This window comes from Juglans regia, chromosome 12 (genome assembly GCF_001411555.2).
Source record: "Juglans regia cultivar Chandler chromosome 12, Walnut 2.0, whole genome shotgun sequence".
In the NCBI taxonomy this organism is placed as follows: domain Eukaryota; kingdom Viridiplantae; phylum Streptophyta; class Magnoliopsida; order Fagales; family Juglandaceae; genus Juglans; species Juglans regia.
In genome coordinates, this window is record NC_049912.1 from 26,368,079 (window position 1) to 26,378,712 (window position 10,634).

Consider the following 10,634-nt stretch of genomic DNA (forward strand, 5'->3'; position numbering starts at 1 on the left):
TTAAAAAAATGCGGCCCATTGAAATTAAAAAAAAAAGATTTATGTTAAATAAAAAAGAAATGAAGAAGAATGTATATCTCAGATCCAAAGAAACCCTAAGCATCTCGGCCTCCATCTTTCCCGTTCCCTCCATCCTTCCCTCCCGTCCACCCTCTTTCAAATCAGAAACCCTAAGACCATCGTCGACTCCCCAAGGCCAGGAGCGTCACCACTCAGCCATGGTTGCCACCGTCGCCAGTCCAAGAAACCCTAAGCGTCTCCTCCATCCCTCCCTCCTGTCCACCCTCTCCTAAATTAGAAACCCTAAGACCAATATCGTTGACTCCCCAAGGCCTAGAGTGTCACCATTGAGCCACTGTCGGCTCCATCCCTAGGATTCGTGGTTGTAAACTCACCATTGAGCCATCGAAGCTCCATCCCAAGGCCTGAAACCCAAGCCCCTCACCATTGAGCCATTGTCGCCTCCATCCCAAGGCCTGAAGATTTTTCCATTTAATTAGTATATTGCTGCTAGGGCTGTTCATCGACCCAACCTGACTCGAAAAATGCTAGTTCTGACCAGACCCAAAATGGGACCATTCTGTTCAGCCGCTTAACTGTTAGCCGATTACCCGACCTGACAGCAGATTCGGCAGAAAACGGGTTTTTAGGGCTATGGAGTATGGAAAGTGATGATTTCTTTTATTCCTTTTTTTTTTTTTAATTTATCTGGCATAATTAATTCTCAAAGACTTGATTTGAGTCAAACCGGGACGTTGAATTCTCACAAGAAAATAAAAAGTAAAAATCCTAGGAGGTATGGATGCTTTGGTGTAAAAACGCCGACATTATTATTGTCTCGATTTTTCGAAACCAGGTCGGAGAGATGCTTAGGCTATCATATGGGAAAGGAGGGGGGGATTGCAAGGGAAATTGGGAACTCTCTCTCCATTGGAAAGGACGACAGAATTTTGAAGAAGAAATATGTGAAGCGCTTTGAATCGAATCCAATCGACTGCAAAGTTGTCGGTGCTGAGCTAATGACCGAGTGATTTTAAACGGGTATTGGCTAATAACCGAATTTTTTAAAACGAGTCAGGTAATTTCTGTTTCTGATTCAGAAGCTGTTCGGGTCGGGTCGATAAAACGGAAGCAAAAAATGGCCGGCTTTTGTTCAGTCCTAATTGTTGCCTTCCCATTTATTTACTAGTATCATGTTGAAGGATGAAGCGTGATTCATTCTTTTCTTCTTCGGTAGGCTAGTTCTAGACTAAGATTCAACAATGAGGCGTCACTGTTGGCAGTCACAACTAGTGACAATGGTATCAAGATTTTAGCCAACAACGATGGTGTGCGCTTGATAAGGATGTTGGAGAGCAGGGCCATTGATAAGAATCGAGGCCCTTATGAAGCCATTAACTTCAAGGTAGTCCAGTGCTTTGATTTTTTTTACTTATCTATATAGTATCTTTGGACAATTCCATGTAACCCAGTACAAAGTAATGTTATCAAGAAAACTGTGACCGCTGTATTAACCAGACCCTACTTAAAGATGCAAGTCTAAAACGAGAAGCCTGCACAAACACAAAATATAGTTCTGTATTTTACATGAGCTTAGGTTATAGACTTATGGGTGGAACAAATACCACTTTGATTGTCTTGTATCTAAACTCTAGTGTTTGTTGCACGTATTAGCTCTAGAATACTTCTTTGATAATGACAAATATAGATGGGGTATCTCAACCTCTTGTAGAAGTCTCATAATTAATATATTTCCCAACTTGTGTTGATTTTGATTTGGTGAAAAGTCTCTAGTGGACCACAGGGTATAATTATTGTTGATTACTGCCACTTGCTTTGTAATTTAATACCATCAACCATCAATGTCATTTGTATTTTGTATTCCAGTTTAAAAACCAATCTCAATCCTAGCTGTTGAAGTAGCATATAGATAATTTTACGGGGTATTTTTTTTTTTATAACTAAAGATACTTAGAAGTATATATGTGATTGATTATTGAATGAATACTTTATTAATCTTGAAAAACCCACATTAAATTTTTAGCTTATATATATATATATATGTATATGGTTTGGGGCCACCCCATTTAGTTACAGCTAGCTCGATCACAAAGTCTATTTCTAAGCTCAATTTACAGTGTAACATGGTTATTAAATTACCTTCACGCTTTTTGTTTATGCGAGATAATATTTAAAATTTTCTTTTGCTTAGAGCTTAGTGCCTGTTTATTATTTTTTGTAATATCCTCGTTGATTTGATGCTTCCTATGATATGTTTTTGGGTTTGGGGGTTTTTTGGTATCGTGTGACGGTAGGAGATAAGTTTTATTTTTGGAAGCTTACGATTATATTGGTTTCATCATATTATTGTGTTGGTGTAATTGTTGGGGTTGAAAGTTCTGAAAATATTGTTGGGGTTGAAAGTTCTCAAAATATTAATGAGGTATAATTCTTGGGGTTGAAAGTTCTGAAAATATTTTTGGGGCTGAAAGTTCTTGAAATATTACTGGGGTGTAATTGCTGGGTTGATAGTTTTGAAAATATCACTGGGGTGAAAGATTTTTGCAACTCATATTGACACAATGTCTGAGGTGCATAGTAGCACTAGCCATATCTCAAGCTCAAGAAACTCTCGTCAAAATGAATACCCAATATGTTATTGTGCTATTAAAACATGTTGACGAATTGCTCATATGGAGGATAATGAGGGACGCTGATTTTTCTATTGCCAAAACTTTGACATATGTTATTTATTGGTACTCTTGTTTGCTAAGAAGTGATTGGTAATCTTGTGTTGCTAATATGTGTTGTTTGATTTTGTAGACTGGGCATTCTTGCTGATTTTGTTATTGTTATGATCCAGAAATACCACCATATGGCAAAAAGAGATATCGAAACAACTCGACATCGACTAGAAATATAGGTTGAGAGGCACAAGAGATAACTTGAAAGTGTCAGTTTAGATATAGTAATTTCAATGTCTTGAGTACTTTATTTAGGATTTTATTTTGAGAAATTCTGAGAAAATAATGCGAGCAAGATGTAATTTTCATGTCGTGTATGTACTTTATTTATAATCCTATATGAAGTTGTTTTTATTTTATATAGATCTTGAAGCTTTTTAATTTTACTCGTTGAGCATTCACTCTTTGTATCAAACAACTACCATGCCCTCTGTTCCAAGTGCCACATAAACAAGTTTTTATTTTTTCAGCTAAGGAAACAAATGCTAAATAAACAAAATAATATTTTGCAATCAGTGCTTTTTGGTTCCGGTTTGATATACTGTTGTCATCCAAAGGAGTACAATCCTCATTTGCCAAACTAAAAAAATGATCTTTTAAAGCATGACTCAAACATTATGCACAACTAAGGAGAATGGGGGATGATCCTTCAGTTCTTGCAAGTCTTGAACGTGCACACAACTGACATGGCAGGCATGTCAACATTCAAGAAAAAAATAACAAAGAATGAAGAACAGGAAATAAATGGAAAAAAAAAAAATCTATTCGGAAACCAACCATCCCTGCCGAAAATTAAAGCTGCTAAATGAGGCATGACTGGAGCTCAATGACTATAATGTTCATTGGTTCATATGTTCATTTTTGAGTCAGTATAACCTCCTAAGAGAGGAACATATTTTGAGAGGAACATATAAATTAATGGGTCCTTTAAAAGATAGAGTCATGCATGGAAGATGCATCCATTTTTAATAGCATAAAGATGATAGATTTTATACATTTAAATTGGTAGAAGGTGTAGTAAAGCATGAGAGTGTTGTGTCTCAAATATCTAATTTAATAAGGACAAGAAATACATCACACTGTATTAAAATCCATCCTCTATGTACATAAACTGAAACAAAATATGCTAATTATCATACTCATCTTATGTGCAAATATTAAACATAAGATATCATTACAAAAAAAAAAAAAAAAGAGAGAGAGCGAAATCAAACTTGATCACTAAAGCATTGAAATACTAAAGAACAACGACGTATGGAATTTACAATAGCCACATGTTTATGGAGACAAGACACCGTAAAAATAGTCATCTCCACCATAAGTATGTCATCTCCACAAATGACACTTCACCCAAAAAGTCGTCTCCACCAATGAAATAGTCATCTCCACCAAAAAGTATTCATCTCCACCAAAAGTTAATCATATCACCAAAACTACATCATTTAAAAATAATGTCTCGGATAATCATCCTAATCCGAGAGATACAATCCTCTTCTTTGTGCCTAATTGTACAAAAAGTCACTTCTATCATCTCAAAAAAATAGCATATTGTTGCCTATATTTCATGTCAACACTACCTGCATTGGAAGAGCATATAGAAATTTGAACACTGCTCTGTTGTTTCAATGAAATTTTTCCACACATTCCATTGATGATCATTACAGAATATATACAGTAATTACAAATCTATTTAAAGTAATTACACTAGTATTGTGGCTATAATCTTCCTATATTTATACTCTGCAGATATTGCGGATTGTGGCAGCCATGATTGTAGCCTAAAATTAATCTTATTTGACTTATGTTTGATTTGTGCAATCTTCCTTAATACAGCAGTTGAACCAATATGAAGAGCCTCCGTAGTGTATATTTCAAGTGTGTACTGTGGGGCGAGGGGGGGGCGGCATAAAAAAATGTTATAAGTGGCGACGCACTAAAAATATGTTTGGTCATTAATACATTTCAACCATGACTCAAACAACCATTTAAATGTATATGCGTCGTTATTGGATATCAATCCGCACCCGAATAAGATTGACTGATCATGGTGGTTCACGCCCATAAATGGTGCAAAAGACATTTTATACGCATTAGTCAGATATGTTGAATCAAATGTAATCACATTCCCGAGTGATTCATATGAAACTCTATTTTGGACATCTGCCCAAAACACATTCTGCAACTCACGATCCACATCTATCTGATAGTAGAAATCTAGATTTTTTTTTTTCATATCTTAAAAATAGTTACATAATGCTTCAACACCTCAAACCCCAAGGTAAAGTTGTCGTGCTTTATCAATATAGTTTCGACACTCTTTTCCGAATGACACATTCTCGTAACCTTCCGCCTCAACAACCACAGTCTTGAAATTTTTTGACATTCGTATTTCTGTCTTGTCATTTATTTCGACCCTCTCAACCACATGAGCATCAACCTTCTTAATATTTTGGCTCAATTTATTTAGTTGCATCAAATTTCATTTTTGTTGATATTTTAGCACAAGACATAATATTTTCTCTCCTCATTCTTTTCTCGGTAGCCATACAGAAAGAATTTGGTGCTTGTGAAAGACAACAAAGTACTTGTGGAGACATAAAATTTATATTTATATATATATATATATATATATATATACAAAAGAAATTAACAATTTAATATTCTTCTTCTTTCTTTCCTTTATTTTTAATATTTTTTTTAACATGCGGTCGATTGTGTTGGAGATCTTAAGAAATTTGATTTAGAAAGTACAAAATCGGAATATTAATTACATGGCCACTAGTTTCTGTTCTCGTCTCGTGTCACGTACGTACTTATTAGTCAGATTAGTCAGATATATATAGATATATATATATATATATATATGTTCTTAGCAGTAAAAACTTTAAGCGCATGGGTCGGTTTCACTTTAATTCCTGATCTGCTTCGACCTACCAGTACCTACCCAAAGCGAATTAAGCTGCAAACTGCCTCTGGCTTGTCGTCTGAAAAGTTTTGTATATAATATATATATATAGAAAAAGAATGTGACATATATAATTATATAATGAAGATCATGTGTGGCCTGAACCTATTAAACTATATAGAAAAAGGGGGTCTCGAGGATCGTGACATAAATTTTATTAAACTATATATACACTCAGGATGTAACATGAATATATTCTAAAGTGGAATTAATCCAAGCTAGTTTGTAATTCCTTCCTTTCATATATATAAATAAATATATAAAAAAAAAAATCGGAAATAATTAGATCATCAAGTGAAAGAGAAGTAGCTGGACATGATGATGTTTGTAATTATGGCTGGCTGCTTGAATCCTAAAATATTTTTAATTTGAAGGTTTTATTACTCATATATATATATAGACCATATTCATGACCACACTTTTCTTCAAGACAATTAGATCAAATAATTTTACGTAAAATGAGATTAATTGCAAATCTTAAAATTCTATTTAACATTATTATTTTTTATGGAATAATCAATTTGTAATAATTAAGGACCGGATCAAAATCTGGAAAGCTCAAAGCAAGGTGGAAATTAGAAAATAAGGCAAGTTTCCTATATGGGTAAGTGGATAAATCATGCTCCAAAGTTCGCACACATAATTAATAGGATGATGCTAACTGTCCCTACCAAAAATCCAACCATAACTGCATTTTAGATTTTTTTTTCTTTTCTCTAATTATTTTTTTTAACGTCTTTAATTTTTTTTTCAATAATATTCACTTATTTAATCACTAAAAAATTTAAAAAACATAAAAACAAAAACAAAAACAAAAACAAAAAGTCATCTATAAGTTTAAACAGCATTACCCTAAGAAAAATTATATTTATAAACTTCTTACACCACACATTATTTTTTTGTAATTTTTTTTTTCTTACCAAATATATGGTATATAGATAATGAATAAAATAATTTAATTGTTTAAAAAAAATAAAAATAAAAATTATTATATATAATATATACACTTATGAATAGCAATACTCTTATCCTAATTAATATCAGAATGTACGAAAGGTGGTCAAACAGTATGGGCATTAATCTTGTTATCGACGTGTAAATGTGTACGTACGATTTTCTCTTCCTTTGTTTTTTTTTTTTTTTATGGGAAGTGTACGTACGATTTGTTCATAACTCTCAAACTTACTGCTAGAATATTTTAATTTTAATTTTAATTTTTTTTTATTTTATCTAATAATTAAGAAAATAATTATTAATAAAATTATATTTTTTTAATAATTGAAAATGTTAAAAAAATATTTACAAAAAAATGATAAAAAATACAAACTACATATTTGTGATAGCGGTATGCCCTACAGAAAGTGTTAGGCTGCCCGCTAGCACCACCCATAATATTACTCTTCCTGCTTGGAGCTACTATTAGATTTTTTTTTACTTAATAATTAAATAAGTATTTTTTTAATAATGTTGTGAATTGTTTTTTTTTAACTTAAAAATGTTAAAAAAATACATGTGAAAAAAAAGGGAAAAAAAAAAAACAAAATGAACCAGTAGAAGCCCCGGCCAGCAGGATCTCCCCAGCGGTGGCTGCATGTAGAGCCACCCTTTTACATAACTTGAGGAATATAAAATTAACAGAAGTGATAGATAAGTCATGTTTTATTTAGTTATATAATTACAATACGGAAAAGTTTGATAAGAAAAATTTAATAAAAGCTTAAATTAATAATGCAAATATTAATACTAAAAATTTATTACGAATTATAAAATGGTGAAACATAATTAACAGAAAGTTAACATGTTCTATCTATCTGTATTCATACTGTGCCTACTTATATCAAAAGTATAAAGAACATATTTAAATAAAAAAATATAAAATATGTTTATTACAATTTGAAAAATTAAAATTAATGTTAATGATAATTTTGTTAGGTTTCTATATAAAAAAAGATGGGTTGAATTCATATGGTTATGGGAGAAAACGTTTTTAAATTACGGATTATACTGACGGATTATTGAAAAAAAAAATTGTTTTATTTTTATCTTCTTTATGAGAAGATAATTTGTTAGTAATTAATTATTAAGCATTTATTCATAAATATGTAAAAGAAAAATTCCAACATTATATAAATTTTCAGAGAAAGAACAAATTTAAAAATGTTCTAATATATATTAACACATTCTAGACCATATTATTCAGCATTACAAATAATGATTTAAGGGTAGTGATAAAGCTACTACTCATTTACTACCTATTTCCTACTTATAGTATATTTATTTTTTTATTATTTTTTTAAGTATTTTTTTAACATCTTTAATCATTAAGAAAAATTTTAAAAAAAATATAATTTTACTGATAGTCACTTTCTTAACCATTAAGTAAAATAAAAAATTTTAAAAAATCAAATAAAAAAAGAGTAGTAGAAATGTAGTAACTCTATCATTTTCCATAATTTAATCATTGTGTTACTCCAAAGGTAGTTTAGCTCTTAGTTTAAGAATACAAACCAGATCATCGGGATCGTTTGGATAGTAATCAGATGAGTTGAGATGAGATGATTTTAGATGAACATTGAATAAAATATTATTAGAATATTATTTTCAATATTATTATTGTTTTGAAATTTGAAAATGTTAAATTGTTTATTATATTTTGTATAAAAATTTGATAAAATTGTAATGATAAGATGAGATGAGATAAGTTGGAAAGTTGTAATTTACTTCAAAAGTTTTCATAACCTTTTTTTAATATTACTAAATCAGAAGCATTATAAGAAATAATAACAATGAAAAATATTAATTCATTTAACATTTTCACACCTGGCTAAATAAAATAGTAATAATGACATATTATATTTTTAAATTATTAAGAAATTATAATTTATTTTCTTATGAAAAGTTATAATTATACGAACCAACCTACAATTATTACTCTTAGTAGTTTAGTTGAATGCATAAGTTGTATATTTGTTATTTCCAGTATAAATATATAATGTGTTAATTTTAAAATTCAAAATTACAGTGATAAGTATTAAATAATTTAATCATATATTTATAATATAAAGTCTCATCCTTTACATTTAAAAAAAAATTAAATAAACTATAGTACATTAGAAACTGTTAATCTACGTCAAATAGTGTAATTAATTTCAGGTTAATTAATAAACTATTCAATTTATCCGGAAATGAAAAAAAAAATATTTAAGTTTATTTCTTAATAAATCATTAAACAAAAATCATTAATAAAAGGGAAAAAATTTAGATTTATATTAAAATGTAACAATTCAATTCAATATTTACATAATTCAAAACTAAAGGAAATAAAATGTTGCACAACATTAAAGTTTAATTTTTAAAGATTTTATTTTTTTATTAAAATTTCTTGTAGAGTTTGTATCAATTTGGAAAAGAAAAAAAAAAAAACTACAGGCCAATTGTAAATTAGCTCAAACTGATTTGTAACATTACCCATTATTCACATCTAAAGCTCACGCTACACCCACAAGACGGGTCTCGATAAGAGTAAAAAAGTTTTTTTTTTTAATTTTTTTATTCATTTTTTATACCCTTAAACATTTTAAAAATACTACAACATCATTAAAAATACTTCATTAATCATTAAGTAAAAAAACAAATTGTCGGGACCCAATCAAGATCCAATTGTCGGTGAGAGTAACATTTTTCCAAGCCCAAAAGTAAAAAAAAAAATAAAAAAATTACATCCGAAGCGCCCCCCCCTAAAAATTTTCATACAACGCCGTTTGGTCCAACCCCACTAAACCTTAAAAACTCTCTCTCTCTCTCTCTCTCTCCCTCCTAACAACGTGTCTTCCATGTCTCTCTGTCTTTCTCGCTCTGTTACTGCAACAGTGCCTCTTCTCTCCTCGCCTCGTCGTCTCACCAATGTTCCCCCATCAACAACCACCACACTCTTCTTCTCTCTGTATATCTCCGTCTCTTAGTAAGTCCTCTATTATGCCTCCATTTCGTTCTTTCTATCTCCATCACTCGGTCCCAATCTTTCCTCATTTCTCTCTGTTCCGTCAATCTTCCACCAAGAACAATCGTAACGCCCCACAAAATACACAAAGTAGTGTTTGGTCTCAACAAAAAAGACGAAAATTGCAACCATGTGGTCTGGGTGTAAGGATCTCTCAGATCTCCCCACCCTTTGTTTCTGGAATCATGTGAGGAATATTTTTTTTGTTTAAATCTAAACATATATTACAGGTTGTTTTTTAGTTTGATTTGTTCAGGGGTGTCAAATCGTGTTAACGTGTCATGTCAAGTCATGTATATTATATTATATGGGTCAACCCAAACACGATCCATTAAACTTATTGTGTCAAAATCTTAAACTCTAACACAACCCATTAACATAACGGATTGACACAATAAAACTTGTTTTGACCCATTAGTAAATACTACGCAATAAGTTAACCCGGCCCGGCCCAACCTGTTTATGTAAATGAGTTGAATAGACCCGAAATTAACTCGTTTGACCTGATTAAGTTTAACATAATTGTATATAAATATTAAAATCATAATATTTATAAAAATATAAAACTAACTACAAGTCCAAAATTACAATCCAAATAAAAAAAAATATTGAAATTAAAATCTCAACAAATTTACTTTTAGGTATAAGACTATAATTTTAATTTTAATTTTTTGAACGGGTCATAACGGGTTGACCCGTTATCAACCGTTAAATAGTCGTGTCAACCTATTAAGACTAAATTCAAATATGTTGTTATCGTATCGTGTTCGTATTGGGTTAACAGGTTGTGCCACATATTACTATCTCTAGGTTTATTTTCATGTCTATGCGTATGATTTTTTTTAGTCAATTTATTGTAGAAATTGAAACATCTTACAACTTGTGTTTGGGTTTGGTTTGATTTCATGCATATACATGATTTATT